Source organism: Schistocerca nitens, chromosome 2 (assembly GCF_023898315.1).
Source record: "Schistocerca nitens isolate TAMUIC-IGC-003100 chromosome 2, iqSchNite1.1, whole genome shotgun sequence".
Classification (NCBI taxonomy): domain Eukaryota; kingdom Metazoa; phylum Arthropoda; class Insecta; order Orthoptera; family Acrididae; genus Schistocerca; species Schistocerca nitens.
In genome coordinates this window covers 640495719-640512505 of record NC_064615.1, presented here as the reverse complement: position 1 = coordinate 640512505, position 16787 = coordinate 640495719, and the positions used below count along the sequence as shown (strand labels likewise).

General features: G+C 39.6%; 1 non-coding gene across 1 annotated transcript; it reads right to left on the bottom strand.

The window, feature by feature from the left end:
- Window positions 1–819: 819 nt before the first annotated feature.
- On the bottom strand, window positions 820–894 carry Trnat-ugu (transfer RNA threonine (anticodon UGU)). The gene has a single exon. It is a non-coding gene; the product is annotated as a tRNA-Thr (tRNA).
- Between the last annotated feature and the right edge of the window lie 15893 nt (window positions 895–16787).

Sequence of the window (16787 nt, the reverse complement as noted above, 5' to 3'; positions counted from 1 at the left end):
CAAAGCTACCCACCCTCCATCTACCGTATTTCTTTCCCCCATTCTTGTCAATCGTTCCCTAATGCTCTCCCTGAAGCTCTCTACAACCTCTGGTTCTTTCAGTTTATCCTCAAATTCCCACCTTTTTGCGGTTTCTTCAGTTTTAATCTACAGTTCATAACCAATAGATTGTGGTCAGAATCCACATCTGGTCCTGGAAAAGTCTTACAATTTAAAACCTGGTTCCTGAATCTCTGTCTTACCATTATATAATCTATCTGAAACCTGTCAGTATCTCCAGGCTCCTTCCATGTATACAACCTTCTTTTATGATTCTTGAACCAAGTGTAGGCTATGATTAAGTTATGCTCTGTGAAACAATCTACCAGGCGGCTTCCTCTTTCATTTCTTCCCCCCAATCCATATTCACCTACTACGTTTCCTTCTCTCCCTTTTCCTACTATTGAATTCCAGTCATCCATGAACACTGGACTCGCATTCGGGAGGACGACGGTTCAATCCCGTCTCCGGCCATCCTGATTTAGGTTTTCCGTGATTTCCCTAAATCGTTTCAGGCAAATGCCGGGATGGTTCCTTTGAAAGGGCACGGCCGATTTCCTTCCCAGTCCTTCCCTAACCCGAGCTTGCGCTCCGTCTCTAATGACCTCGTTGTCGACGGGACGTTAAACACTAACCACCACCACCAGTCACCCATGACTATTACATTTTCGTATGCCTTCATTATCTGAATAATTTCTTTTATCTCAAATGATAATTAAATGGACACCCTAGCTGCAAGCAGGCGTTGATACACTTCATTGGGGACATGTTGAAAATGTGTGCCCCGACCGGGACTCGAACCCGGGACCTCCTGCTTACATGGCAGACGCTCTATCCATCTGAGCCACCGCGGGCACAGAGGATAGTGCGTCTGCAGGGACTTATCCCTTGCACGCTCCCCGTGAGATCCACATCCCCAACATGTTCACAACACTACATTCGTAGTGCGCCTATCTCATCATGCATTTCATCAATCTCTTCGTCATCTGCGGAGCTAGTTGGCATATAAACTTGTACTACTGTGGTAGGCGTGGGCTTCGTGTCTATCTTGGCCACAAGAAAGCGTTGACTATGCTGTTTGTAGTAGCTTACCCGCATTCCTATTTTCCTATTCATTACTTAACCTACTCCTGCATTACACCTATTTAATTTTAATTTTATTTTTATAACCCTGTATTCACCTGACCAGATGTCTTGTTCCTCCTTCCACCGAACTTCACTAAGTCCCACTATATCTAACTTTAACCTATCCATTTCCCCTTTTAAATTTTCTAACCTACCTGCCCGATTAAGGGATGTGACATTCCACGCTCCGATCTCTATAACGCCAGTTTTCTTTCTCCTGATAACAACGTCCTCCTGAGTAGTCCCCGTCCGGAGATCCGAATGGGGGACGATTGTACCTCCGGAATATTTTGCCCAAGAGGACGCCATCATCATTTGACCATACAGTAAAGCTGCATGCCCTCGGGAAAAATTACGGCTGTAGTTTCTCCTTGCTTTCAGCCGTTCGCAGTACCAGCACAGCAAGGCCGTTTTGGTTAGTGTTACAAGGCCACATCAGTCAATCATCGAGACTGTTGCCCCTGCAACTACTGAAAAGGCTGCTGCCCCTCATCAGGAACCACACGTTTGTCTGGCCTCTCAACAGATACCCCTCCGTTGTGGTTGCACCTACGGTACGGCTATCTGTATCGCTGAGGCACACAAGCCTCCCCACCAACGGCAAGGTCCATGGTTCATAGGGGGGGGGGGGGGGGGGGGAAGGGGGACGATAAACATATGTACATCCTTTTCTTGGTACCAATCGAGGAAAAAGGAGTTTGTATCTTTCTTCGCTCAAGAAGGTGACCTGGTGTTTGGCAGTGATATTCCTGGACTTATGGCACGTTTCAAAATAGAATATGCTCCTGATGAGTGGAGACTTTTTATTCGTTCTTCAAAAAGAAGCCTTAAAGCAGTACTTCTACAAAATGGCAATAAGTATGCTTCTATACCAGTTGGACACTCGGTTCACTTAAAAGAATGTTACGGAAACGTTGAACTGATTTTATGCAAACTCTACTATTCAGACCACAAATGGACAGTATGTGGTGATTTGAAAGTGATTCCAATGCCGCGTGGTCAACAAATTGGTTATACAAAGTTCCCTTGCTTTATCTGGGAATGCGACAGTAAAGACAGAAAGCAACACTACATAAAAAAGATTGGCCCTTGAGAAAAACCTTACAAGTAGGGGTTAAAAATGTTGAGAGGAAAAGCCTTGTGGATCCCAAAAAGGTATTACTTTCACCACTTCACATTAAATTGGGGCTGATGAAACAATTTGATGAGGCACTGCCAAAAGAAGGGGAGTGTTTTCGATATCTTTGTGGACAGTTTCCTGGTTTATACGTGGCAAAGCTAAAGGAAGGAATCTTTGTCGAACCAGAAATTAGAAAACTAATGACAGATCTCAACTTTGTGGACAAAATGGAAACAAAAGAAAAGGCAGCATGGACATCTTTTAAGTTAGTTGTCATCGGTTTCCTAGGAAACAAAAGAGATTCAAACTACAAGACAATCATCGCAGACATGCTTGACAACTTTAAGAATCTGGGCTGTAACATGAGCATTAAAGTTCATTTTCTCCACTCACATCTTGACTACTTCCCTGCAAATCTTGGTGATGTTAAGGGAAGAGCAGGGCGAAAGATTCCACCAAGAGATCAAAGAAATGGAAAGAAGATATCAAGGAAGATGTAACGTCAACATGATAGCGGACTACTGCTGGATGATAGAAAGAGATGATCCTCAACGAGTCCACAGTCGGAAAAGCAATAAAAGAACCTTCGACAGAAAGCGAAAGCGTTATTATACGGACTTACGAGCTTAAAGAGACATGGAAGTGTACTGGAAATGTGGTTTACAACATGATTTATAAATAAAATAAAATTGTATAACGTTGGAGAAAATGTGATAAATTGCTTAAATTTTGTTATTACACCCAAAAATACTCTCTTTTTTGTGAAAAAATCTGACGTGATAGAAAAGAAATGGATTGCATTTTTGAAATCATCGCTGAAAAGTACTTAGGTCAGTTATCAAATTTAAAACAACTTTCAAAAAATATTTTTTTTGCAGACCTCTGTAAACGCTCAGTTAAATATACTGTATGTTTTACTGACATGAGTGCAGTCTGTCAAATACTTAATTTCCTAAAACCATTTTTGCTCGCTGAAGATGAGGCAACTTTTATTACAAAAATGTGATCAATTTCGAAGTAAATATTTGATATAATAGACCCCAATTTTTCACTTTAATTTCTTAATATTTATCACCTTGTTCTATCTATATTGACTGCGACATGAACTGTTCACCAATCCCGTAGGAAAATTAGAATTAAATATGCAGTGCTAGAATCCGACATTACGGAAGCGTGTACCGCAATTTTGTTATTTTATAGTATACCTGTCATTTCTGCAACAGCCGAAAGGTCATACACCAAATTAAAAATAATCAAAAACTATTTACGGAAAAGTATGGGTCAAGCTCGACTCTAACATTTTGCACTCATAGCAATCAAAAACAAGGCCGCATAAAGTCTAGATTTAACAGTATGTATTGATGATATGGCAAAAACTGAAGCCAGAGAAAGATTGTAAAGATAAATTGTTAAAATAAAATTGTCTACTTCGTTTTATTGTCTAGCTACATTATTAACTGAAATCTACTACAGCCATATAACATGGCCCCTGTCTTCGACGCTTACCAACAATTACCGATCGGAAATCGTAGCTCTAAACGGAATCAGGCTGATCGGTACGGCGCACTGAGCTCACAGCGAACTAGTTAAGCGAGAGTGAGCTGCCGGCACTGACAAGAGCCCTTCTCTCCGCACCTCTGTGCCACAGAGGTTCCTAACCCTGATTTGACTGTACCCAGTGTGCTTCGCAGCAAGGGGCCAAGTTTTACGTAACTGAGCAATACTTCTTCCTTGGTTATTTTTTTTACTAACTTCTGCCGGTGACTTCATTCGCCTAGTATGGACCGACATTGAAAGTTATCCTTCGGTATCCTTTTATCCGTATGAAAGTATCCTATGTTCTACCCACGTGGAACTCTACTCGTGTGTAAAATTTAATCAAAATCCAGCCAGTAGTTTTCCACAAAGCATAACAAACTTTCACCTGTATAATATTATTAGGAAGTACGACTATCTGCTGCTTTACACATGATAATCTACTTAGTAGTAAGTAGGTTTGCATTATTATGCCCTGTAGTGGGCGGTAAGGAGCTGATGATGTCGTAGTTTTGTATCTGTAAAGTATTTTGTTTACTTTAAATAGGTCCCAGTTTCATTTTTGCCCTGGGGCCCTTGGTTACATAGCTACGCCACTGTTACGCGTCACTCCTCAGTTGAAAGTAAACTGCAACTACGACGTAGCTGGTTCGGGGTCGTCTTGCGTACATATTATGGATAACATTCTTGGATATTGTGTGACGTAGCGTCAGTGTCTTTATCATGTTTCATTCCGCAATACAAACAAAAATGTTAAAAAAATATTTAACCTGGATTGCTTGTAATACCCAAATATGGCAACATGGTCCACACATTTCGCATCACTTGTGACACTGATAGGTAAAATCAGTGCTGTTGCTATGAAGTGGGTCACATCAGCATCGATCCCTGGAACTTCGTAATCAATTAACCATTGCTCTCTGGTCCCGAATGTGCCTTCCCACTCCAACATCTATTTTGCTAGACTAGATGGACTCTATTCATGCTGCCTGGATGTTCCATACGTGTGAAAGCTTTCTGGGATGTGGTAACACTGATATTCAAGTGTAGTGTCGTATATACTTGGTCAGATTTGGAACTGAAACAATCTGACAAAACAAATTTTTTAACACAGTGTAAACTGCCTTACAAAATAACTGAAGTACGCAGACGTGAAGAAGAAAATGAAACGAAACTTCAGGGGTTGGAGAATATGTGATATTATTTCAGTAATCACAAAATCAAGTAAAATCTACAAAGAACTTGGCAATATGAGCCTATTTACCGGTGTGACATGGTATACCCTTTAGCCTTGATGCATGCAATGATTCGGTTGGAAAAGGTGTCACAGAGCTGTTTTATCCTCCCTGAGGCTGTAACTGATCTTTGGTTGGTTACTGGCACTGGGATAGTGCTGATGTCTACTAGGGACAGCGCTGGAGATCTTGCTGACCAATAGAGTACCTCAGCAGCAAGTAGGAAGTTCACATGCCCTGTGTAAATGAGCATTGTTCTGTTCAGAGATGGTACCACAACACTGTCACACGAGAGGTAACGCAAGGGGACACAGGATATCAGTGATGTACCACTGTGCCATCAGAGCTCCCCAAAACGTTTATCGGTCATGATCTGAAGTCACAGGAGTGACACCCCTGCACCTCTCCAAAACACTGGAACAAACAGGTTGCCATCAAACTCATAAATGGTGGTAACCCACGGTAGTGCAGAACTGTGATTCATCACTGAACACAAAGCCACACTATACTTCAGCTGTGTATGCTTCACAGTCATAGCACCCCTCCAAATGTTGTGTTGTGTCGCGTTGTGTTAACTGCAGCCAGTGTATGTGACATTCAGCAGCTGCTAGTCTCCAACCAATGGTGCACGATCTCACAGAATGTTGCAGCGAATTCACTACTTCTCTGATGTGACGTGCGGATGTGAGGGGGCTACAATGTACTTGGTGCACAAAACTGAGATCGTCCCATGTGGTGGTCATGCATGAGCAATCAGAGCCTTGATGATGAGTATTCCCTACCTCAAGTTCTCACGCATTCTGACATCAGACCACTGTGACATTCAAATGCTTCACATCTACATCTACATGGTTACTCTGCAATTCACACTTACGTGCCTGGCAGAGGGTTCATCGAACCATTTTCATACTACTTCTCTACCATTCCAGTCTCGAATGGCGCATGGGAAAAAGCAACACCTACATCTTTCCGTTCGAGCTCTGATTTCTCTTATTTTATTATGATTATCATTTCTCCCTACGTAGGTGGGTGTCGACAAAATATTTACGCATTCGGAAGAGAAAGTTGGTGATTGAAATTTCGCAAATAGATCTCGCCGCAAAGAAAACCACCTTTGTTTCAGTGACTGCCACCCCAACTCGCTTATCATATCAGTGACACTCTCACCCCTACTGCGCGATAACACGAAACGAGCTGCCCTTCTTTGCACTTTTTCGATGTCCTCCGTCAATCCTACCTGGTAAGGATCCCATACCGCACAGCAATATTCCAGCAGAGGACGGACAAGTGCAATGTAGGCTGTCTCTTTAGTGGGTTTGTCGCATCTTCTAAGAGTTCTGCCAACAAACCGCAGTCTTTGTTTCGCCTTCCCCACAATATTATCTATGTGGTCTTTCCAATTTAAGTTGCTCGTGATTGTAATTCCTAGGTATTTGGTCGAATTGACAGCCCTTAGATTTGTGTGATTTATCGTATACCCAAAATTTATCGGATTTCTTTCAGTACCCATGTGGATGACCTCGCATTTTTCTTTGCTTAGTGCTAATTGCCAGTTTTCGCACCATACAGAAACTCTCTCTAGATCATTTTGTGATTGGAATTGATCGACTGATGATTTTACTAGACGGTAGATTACAGCGTCATCTGCAAACAATCTAAGGGGGCTGCTCAGATTATCACCTAGATCATTTATATAAATCAGGAACAGCAGAGGGCCTAAGACACTACCTTGCGGAATGACAGATATCACTTCCGTTCTACTCGATGATTTACCGTCTATCACTACGAACTGTGACCTCTCTGAGAGGAAATCACGAATCCAGTCACACAACTTAGACGATACTCCATATGCACTCAATTTGATTAACAGTCGTTTGTGAGGAACGGTATCAAAAGCCCTCTGGAAATCTAGGAATATGGAATCGATCTGAGAGCCCTCATCGACAGCATTCATTACTTCATGGGAATGAAGAGCGAGGTGTGTTGCACAAGAACGATGTTTTCTGAATCCGTGTTGGTTATGTATTAATAAGTTATTTTCTTCAAGGTGATTCATAATGTTCGAGTACAGTATATACTCCAAAATCCTACTGCAAATTGAGGTCAGTGATATAGGGCTGTAATTCAATGGGTTACTCCTATTTCCTTTCTTGAATATTGGCGTGGCCTGTGCTACTTTCCAGTCTTTAGGAACAGACCTTTCGTCAAGCGAGCGGTTGTATATGATTGCTAAGACGCTGTTGTGTCAGAATACTCTGAGAGGAACTTGATTGGTATACCATCTGGAACGGAAGACTTGGCTTTCTTAAGTGATTTGAGTTGTTTCGCAACACCTAAAATACCTACTTTTATGTCACTCATGCTAACAGCTGTCCTGGTTTCGAATTCTGGAATATTTACTTCGACTTCTTTCGTGAAGGAATTTCGGAAAACTGTATTAAGTAACTCCGCTTTAGTGGCATCATCATCGGTAACATATTCATCGCCATCGCACATTGACGGGATTGACTGTTTTTTGCCACTGGTGTACTTAACATACGACCAGAATCTCTTTGGGTTTTCTACCATATTTTGAGACAATATTTCATTGTCGAAACTATTAAAACCATATCGCATTGACGTCCGCACTAAATTTCAAGCTTCCGTGAAACTTAGCCAGTCTTTGGGATTTTGCGTTCTTCTGAATTTGGCATGCTTTTTTCGTTGCTTCTGCAACAGTGTTCTGACGTGTTTAGTGTACCATGGTGGATCAGTCCCGTCTCTTATTAACTTATGCGGTATAAATGTATCTATTGCTGTCGATACTGTATCTTTGAATTTGAGCCATATCTGGTCTACACTTACATAATTAGCTTGGAAGGAATGGAGACTCTCTCTTAGGAAGGCACCAAGCGAATTTTTATCTGGTGTTTTAAATCGATATATTTTGCGTTTATTTTTAGTGGTTTTGGTTGATATGGTTTCGAGCCTCGCTACAATGACCTTGTGTTCACTAATCCTTGTATCCGTCATGACGATCTCCATTAGATAAGGATTATTTGTGGCTATGGGGTCAAGAGTGTTTTCGCAACCATGAACTAATTGTTCAAAGTAATTATCAGGCAAAGCATTTAGTACAATTTCGCAAGATGTTTTCTGTCTACCACCGGCTTTGAACATGTATTTTCGCCAACAAATCGAGGGTAGATTGAAGTCTCCACCAATTATAACTGAATGAGTGGGGTACTTATTTGTAATCAGATTCAAGGTTTCTTTGAAGCGTTCAGATATTATATCATCTGAGTACGGGGGGGGGGGGGGGGGTCGGTAGAAGGAGCTAATTATTATTTTGGTACGGCTGTTGAGTATAACCTCTACCCACAGCAATTCGCAGGAACTATCTTTTTCAACTTCACTACATGATAAAATACTACCAACAGACACAAACACACTACTACCTGCTTTATTTAATCTATCCCTTCAGAACACGGTTTGCGCCTCTGTAAAAATTTCGGCAGAATTTATCTCCGGCTTTAGCCAGCTTACTGTTCCTATAACGATTTCAGCTTCAGTGCTTTCTATCAGCGCTTGAATCTCTGGTACTTTTCCAACACAGCTACGACAATTCACAACTACAATATCGACTGTTGCTTGGTCGATTCTGTATCCTTTGAGACTGGAGCCCTTTTTGATCTTACCCAAGACTGTCTAACCTAAAAAACCGCCCAGCCCACGCCACACAGCCCCTGCTACCCGTGTAGCCGCCTCCTGTGTGTAGTGGACACCCGAAACCCCACCACCCTATGACGCAAGTCGAGGAATCTGCAGCCTACATGGTCTACATATTCTGGCCTGTCAAATGTAGAGCCAAATGATGCTCCCTTCAAATTCTGTCAGATGCTGATAATTCTTACTTGAGTACATGGCATTTCTGTGTCCATTACACATCCTGCTAGGCCTGGTAAGAGCACTGAACGCAAACAAATCTAATGCTTTCTGGCAGCTGTTATACCTGTCAGAGAGCATTGCAACTCCAATCAATTACATACCTACTGGGTGCGAAAATATATGAAGTTACAATGACATGCAACCGTATCTTCTGAGTACTTCGCTTTTTTTTTTTAATTGCAATTATGAAGAGGTTCAGAAGTGGTGTTAAAATTCAGAATGAAAGGATATCAATAATAAGATTGCTGATGCTTTGAAAGTGAGGAAGAATTACAGGTCCTGTAGAATGGAATGAACACTCTACTGAGTGCAGAATATGGATTGAGAGTACACAAAAAAGGATGTGTGTCTGGAGCATGCACTAAGGAAGTGAATCATGCATGGTGGCAAAACTGGAAAAGACAATTGAAGCATTTGTGATATGGTATGTACAGCTACAGTAAGAAATGAAGGAAAACCCAACTAGAAGAAGAGATATGATGACAGAACATCTGTTAAGATATCATTGGCACAGGAAAGGAAATCACAGTAGGCTGCATCAAACCCAGAGATTGTTGACGGAAAAAAAGTTGCAATGAAGTACATATCATATCATTAACTGTGGCATATCATCTTCAGAGGAAACGACAGTGCTAGTATTTTTATTTTTCAATATAGTCACCAAGTCTTTGAAAACAATGCTTACAATGTTCTACCAATTATCAATCCCTCAAGACTACAAACCTGCACCTTGCTCATGGCACCATCTGAGAACCGCTCCTCCTTGTTGGAAAATCTACAATTGTTGTGAAACAGTTCCTCAACTGTCAGCTCTGGCCATTGTTGATGGCCTTCCTTTCTGATCTACGTCACTCCATTTCACTATGGCTGGATATGACGTTTGGTCAATTTCACTCGCATACTGCGGTGCACTCGTAATTTTTAGTGCAGAAATGTGTCTGCAGGACACCCCAAACACTCTAAAGATGCACAACTTTTGTTGCACAATGGTATTAGTGTGGGCCTACACCTATAATTTATTTTTTGAAATGCCCTTGTACACTAGTAAGCATTTAAGTTATTTTCAGTCCAGAAATGATAAGGACAAAATGAGAAGTGAAGACAGATTATGCCAAAGAGAAATGAACAGTGCATATAAAAACTAGGATAGCAATAAGAAGAGTGTCAGAGAGGTGGTAGGGAGGAGCATGAAGATGAAAAAATACAAGCAACAAAGAAAATAAATGAGATATAATAAATAAAAGTATTATATAATATATATGAAACAAGAATGGGAGTTATATGTTAATGGCAATTAAATCCAGGATGATGTTCTGGTAAGAGGATGTGTTGGAAGTAAGTTCCCATCTCCAGAGTTTAGGGAAACTAGTATCAGGCGGGAGGATACAAATACCCTGGGTAGCATAGCAGGGGTTCAGGTCTCATGAGCCATACTGTAAAGCATGTTCAGAAATGGGCTATTAGCTGTACCCAAGGCAAACAGTACTTCTGCGCCCATTCACGTGCTCAGTCACTTTAGTGGTGGTATACCTATATAAAATGTTGTGCACAGGACACAAGTTATTTGATAAACAACATGTGTGTTATCACAAGTTGTTCTGTCTTTGATATTGTAGGATTTACCAGTGATGAGGCTTTCAGTGTTGTGTTATGATGTTGTGCTATCACTGGATTTCCATATTGTCAATCTTTTCTTCCCCACCCTTTTCAAATCCTAGCTGGTGCTTTATCTTTAATGACATCATCAGTGATATGTTAAACCCTAGCCTTCCTTCCTTCCATCTTCTACAAGATATCCACTACCTATCTGATCATTCCCAGCAAATGGACTCCCATTGAACTTAAGTAAAACACAATACATGCAATTCTGTACTGCACTAGGCCTGATTACACAACTAGAAATCATGCATGAAGGTACACCAATAAATGAAATATAATCTTCTAAATCCTTGGTGTTTATATGGATAAGAACCTGAACCCAAATTACAGATCACCTTTCACATCTAATCTCTGCAAGTTCTGCATCATGAATAATAGCACATCCTGGAGATGAAACTATCAAAAAAATTATTTGTTTTTTATAGTTTCATCCACCTTATGGCACGATATTTTGGAGCAACTCATCAATGAAGAAAAGGGTATCTTTTGCATGGAAGTGTGTAATTAAGGATAATATGCAGTACCAATTGTAAAACCTCTAGCAAAAAGCTCTATCAGCAGTTGGGCGTACTGACAACAGCATCAAAGTACTTTCACTTGCTTAGCAACTTCATTGTCAACAATAAATCACAATTCAAAATAACAAAAACCTTCAGTAAACATGAAGCTTAAAATGATCAGCTAAAAAGCCAGCATGTCACAATATTTTTCACTGAAACAGTGTACCCTAATTGTAGAACTGATGCATTGCACATCATACTGTTAAGTTGCAATTATGATCATTGGAATATGCAAATAAGTAAACAACTTTAATACTAAGGAATTGCCTCTCAGCAACATGTCAGTGTTGCAAGTGATGCATAAAATTTGCTTCTGCATTAATATGAACACAATGAGAAAGAGAGAGAGAGAGTACTACTTTCTACACATTAGCTGTAAGAAAAAAAAATCTTTGTAAACAGAGAAACGAGAATAGGTCAAATGTGTAAGCCTTCATCGTCACTTGCTTCTAAATTCTCTCTGCCCCCTCCATCTCTAAAAACTCCAGTTCCATATAACCATGCATCAGTGACTGTTGTCCCATTGGTTCTGAGGCACAGCCTTAGTGGGTGTATTTACGATGTGTCTAACACCTCTGACGTATAATACAGTTCAGAACCAAAGTAAACATTTCAGTTTTTGAGGAGAGTTTGAGCAGAATGTTAAATTACATGAAAGCGGCAATTCGGTGAAGCTAGCATGCATCAGTGATACTGAACATACTTCCCATAATATATTTGCTGTAAGTTTCAAATATGCAGTGTGCAGTTGCTTGTGTGTAGTCATCCAGATGATGATGATATTTGGTTTGTGGGGCGCTCAACTGCACGGTTATCAGCTCCCGCACAAATTCCCAACCTTTGCTCAGTCCACTCTCGCCACTTTCAGTAATGATGGTGAAATGATGAGGAGAATACAAACAAACAATCATCTTGAGGAAGGTGAAAATCCCTGACCCTGCTGGTAGTCATCCAAATGTGTTATATAATGTAACATATTGGAGGAAAGGAATTTATTGCTCTTACTGAATGTTTTCATTGAAAGGTTGAAGTTAAAGGAGCTTTTCTGAATTCACTAAATTAAATGTAATCGGATAAGGTAAACCAGCTGGCTTACAGGGAACCACTGTAAGAATTTGCCAGACAAAACTTGAGCCCTTCCAAATGAAACTATACAAGATCTTGTTTTGTGTCGTTCTGTTAACAGTACTAGCAGCTGTAACTCATGGAGGTAAGCACTGGCCAACACATCCATCTTTTTGTAAATTTAACAATTTTTTGGATCTAATTATCCATTTAATAAAATTAAAATTTAATTTTATAATTCATTAGTAGCAGGAACAAAGATGTGTTTGTTAATTTTTAACAGGGAATTGCTGAAACATGTTGCAATGGACTTGTTGAAGGTGTTATAGTAAATTATTCGGAGGGACTTCGAGAAATGGAAATGGAGTGCCTTGACATAACACTATATTATGGTATTTTACTTAATGTCCAACTCTATTCATTTTATACAGGCTTCAAGAGAGATTTCCCTTAGTTCAAAACTTACAAGTGTATGCAGTAATGCTAGCAACTAGTCGCTTGATACTGAGATGTAGACCACACTGCTCATCTTTAGTATTTTGCACTATTATCTTTACGATTTCTAAGAACGTTTAAAATACAACAACGGCCTCAAAGGAAAAAAAGGAAGACTGGGGCTTAACATCCCATAGAGAAGGTCATTAGAAACTGAGCCTGTTTGGGGGTGAGGAATGGCAAGGTAGAAAATCATCCATAAGAAAGAATGATTCTGGGATTTGACTTAAGCAAGTCTCAGAAAACCTAACACTGAATGAGCAGACAGTGAACTGAATTCTGATCCTATAGAATGCAAGTCCAGTGTCCAATGGGCTGGAGTTAGTGCCGCAATCACATCAAACAGAGAAATCACAATGATTTTGGGATGTAGACAACAGTGGCATGATTTGTCAGCATTTACTAAATGTATACTGTGCTGAGGACCACGCCATTAATGAAATTTTTTATTGCAATAATGACAGAGGATTAATACCTGGTTGCTAATATAATTGTGTCACCTATTCCGAATACAGTAACACGGTTTTAATGACGGATAAAATAATTACCAGAGTTTGCCTACATAAATGCAGCCAGGTTTTGCTAATCCAAATAAAATTAGTCAGTAATTAATTTTATTCATATAACACTGTGACTAACTTGTTTAGTTTGTCAGCTCTTGCACACTTACCTCGTCATGATACTCTTGCATGTCTAGCAATTAAAAATCCAAGTGGAACTTTCATTACTTGGGATTTATTTGAAAAAGTAATGCAGCAATAATTTATATTCAATTTCCTTATGTTTATTTTTGGAAATAAGATATTGGATCAATACCTTTCTCTTCATTCAAACTTCACAAATTGCATTTTTAAAACGATAAGATTCTGTTACTTCTCTATCACCAGTGATGAGCTTTATCTTCAACGAAATAAGCTGATGCAGAAACTAAACAGTAACACTTGATATTAAGAAGGAAAAAGGAAGCATCAACTGCCTAGATTTGCTGAACAGCTATTGTTAAATTATTAAACTGTAGTCAGAAACAAAATTTAAACTAAAATACACAAAATTTGCAAATTTTATCTCTAGTCAATTAAATTTACATTGGGTCAATTTCATTACACTCACCTGAATTATTTGAATCTTGAAGTGTTCCAATGTGAAGAGAGTTGCAGAAGTTTCGGGACTGCATCTAGACGATATCAACGTCTTGCCATGATAATTTGCCAGACAACTCTTCAGCCATTTTTAGATGAGTATTTTAGTGCACATCACTAATTTTATACTAAAAGCTATCTCACACACTCTGCATTGCCTGGGTATTCATTTTGCCAATTTTCTATTAGAAACAAAAAACAAAAAATGAACTGTGTTTGTAGTGTAATATCAAAAATGAAAAACATCTTTGAAATGATGAAACAGTTTCTGTATGCTGCCACACCTGCTTTGCCTGTCTACAACGCGATTTTGTAAACGTCTCTATGGCAACACCTCTTCATAACTCTACAACCAGCTATTGTTTTTGCCTACAGCCATTTGCACATCACAGTTGAAAGCTGTCAAAAGTACTGACAGGTGTCACGGATTTCCTTCAGTTGACTTAACTGCAGGAGTGTCTTAGTAGTAAAGAATAAATGTATTCAAACTTTATGCATGATGCTGCATTTTTTCACACGTCTCAGTGTTTATGGCATCTTAACTCTTGAACTGTGTGTGGTACCGTTATATAGTTTTGTAGGTGCATTAAGTGGAATATGTGGCAAAGTCTGCGAAACTCATTGTGAATAGTGTTAGTAGCCCAGAAGTAATAAATTCCACAATCATGCATGATGCGGCAATTTTTCATGCATCTCATTGTTTATGACAGCATGTCTCCAGAATAATGATAAGTAGGTGGTTCTTACCCCACAGTGACTGTTGTCTGACAGTAAGGAATGTGTGTCCCAAGTTTGGTTGAAACAGGCCCAGATGCTTGGGAGATGTGAAATATACACGCATACATAGACCCGTTTCATAAGATGTATGGATTTTCGCAGAGATGTATGAGCATACACAGCCACTACATGTGTGCCCTTAGCAGATTGTAGCACCCTCTTCATATTTGAAGAGCATGAGAGATCTTTGGAGTGCAGGTACATGTGTCAAGGAGTTAAAAATGCATTAAAATTAATTCTGGCTACACATGCCATAAGACATAAAATGCTTTCTTTCTGAAGTTATTAAAGAAATCACGGCATCTCACACCTTATCTTCTGCCAAACATATTTCCACCGATTCCTTAATAACTTAAACCTTGAAGGATCAGGCCAGGGCCAAGATTGTCAAGATGGCGCCGAATGAAATTCGCGAGTGTGTTAGTTCCAGTAATAAATGTAAATTTAATGAAGAAAAGTGTGCATTTTGCAGAAATGTCGGTTGGTATTGTGACCAGTTATGTATTACGTGTTATATTGTGTTAAAAGTATCTGAAAAAAACTGTGATGCATCTATAAACTGTGAAAAAGAAACCATGTTGACGATCGGTAAACAGAACAGCATGAGTTCCGCAAATAAAAGCAAGCAATCCGAAGTTTGTGTGAAGTGTAAGAAGTTCGACGTATTTAGTGATGGGAAGTGCATCTCTTGTTATTTAATTATGAAGGTGGTAGTAAAAAATGAGAAACTCAGTGTTTGCTTAGCATCAACTTCATCATACAGCCACGAAATTGCGCTTCAAGAAATAACAAACAGCAAACTATGCTCATGCAGAAAGAAAGTCGTTACAGGTATTATGTGCGTTAAGTGTAAAATTGTTTATCATTATAACTGTGCAAAGGTGGACTCAAAACAAGAGATATGGAAATGTGATAATTGCGTAAAAGTGGGCACTATAGACAGCAAGGAAGAAATAATTTCCGTGTTGTTAGAAGAACTGCAAAGACTGAAAGCTGAAAATGTCACATTGTCTGCCAGAAGTCAACAGAACAAAAGTGAATCCCAAGACGAGAGCACAAATTGTCACCAGCCCAAGAAGATACCAAAACATCTTGTTTCTCAGCAGTTATATCATCTGAATACAAGCAACCGTTTTAGTGCCTTAAGTGATAAAATTGATGAAACAGAGAAATCTACTCAGGTGGTAGGACGAGACAATGTTCCTAAAAATTCGACAAAAAGACCAATTGAGAGTCAGCCAACGAATAAGATTTTATTACTATCGGACAGTCATGGGCGAAACTGTGCATCATTGCTAAATGAATTTTTGAAACCCAAGTACTACACATCATCTGTTGTTAAACCAAATGCATGCCTCAGTGGTGTAGTTGAAGGGGCATCAGATCTTACTAGTGATTTCAATTTGGACGATGCAGTTATTATCCTTGCAGGAATAAATGACATTCGTAAGAAAAACAACTTTATTCCAGACTTAGAAAAGTTGACTGCAGCACTTGATCATACAAAGCTATTGTTATGCACCGTTCCCTACTGTTATGACAAGCCAGAAGTCAACGAAACAGTGTACAGATTTAATGAATATATAATGAATTTGTCATCTAATTTTGTTAATGTGAAAGTAATTGATGTCAATTTATTCTTGCAAAGGCCTGATTACACTAATCATGGACTACACCTGAACAAAACAGGAAAGCTCAGACTGTGCAGGAACATTGCTTCATCAGTATCAAACCCATGGAAACGGTGTGATGTAGTAAAAACACTTACAACCAGCTCTGCAAGAAAGGTCAGATTTTGTACCGGTACTGTAGAAACCAATTCATGCCAAGATAGACAGGGAACCAATGTGAATACAAGAAACAGATGTATAGCTGTGTCTCACCCTGTCACTGCCAATGACATATTAATACCATATGATGAAGTTCCACCCAAAGAACCTCAAGGACTGGAAAATAATTCCGATGCAGTATCTCCAAGGATAAAAGGTAATCCCCGATTTTCTAAGAGAGAAAGAAGAATTCCAAAAAGAAACAGTGATTTTTTATGGCCAGCACCCACCCGACCTCGCCAACGACATCTAGTGAACAAATCTCCAGCTGCGACATAGGT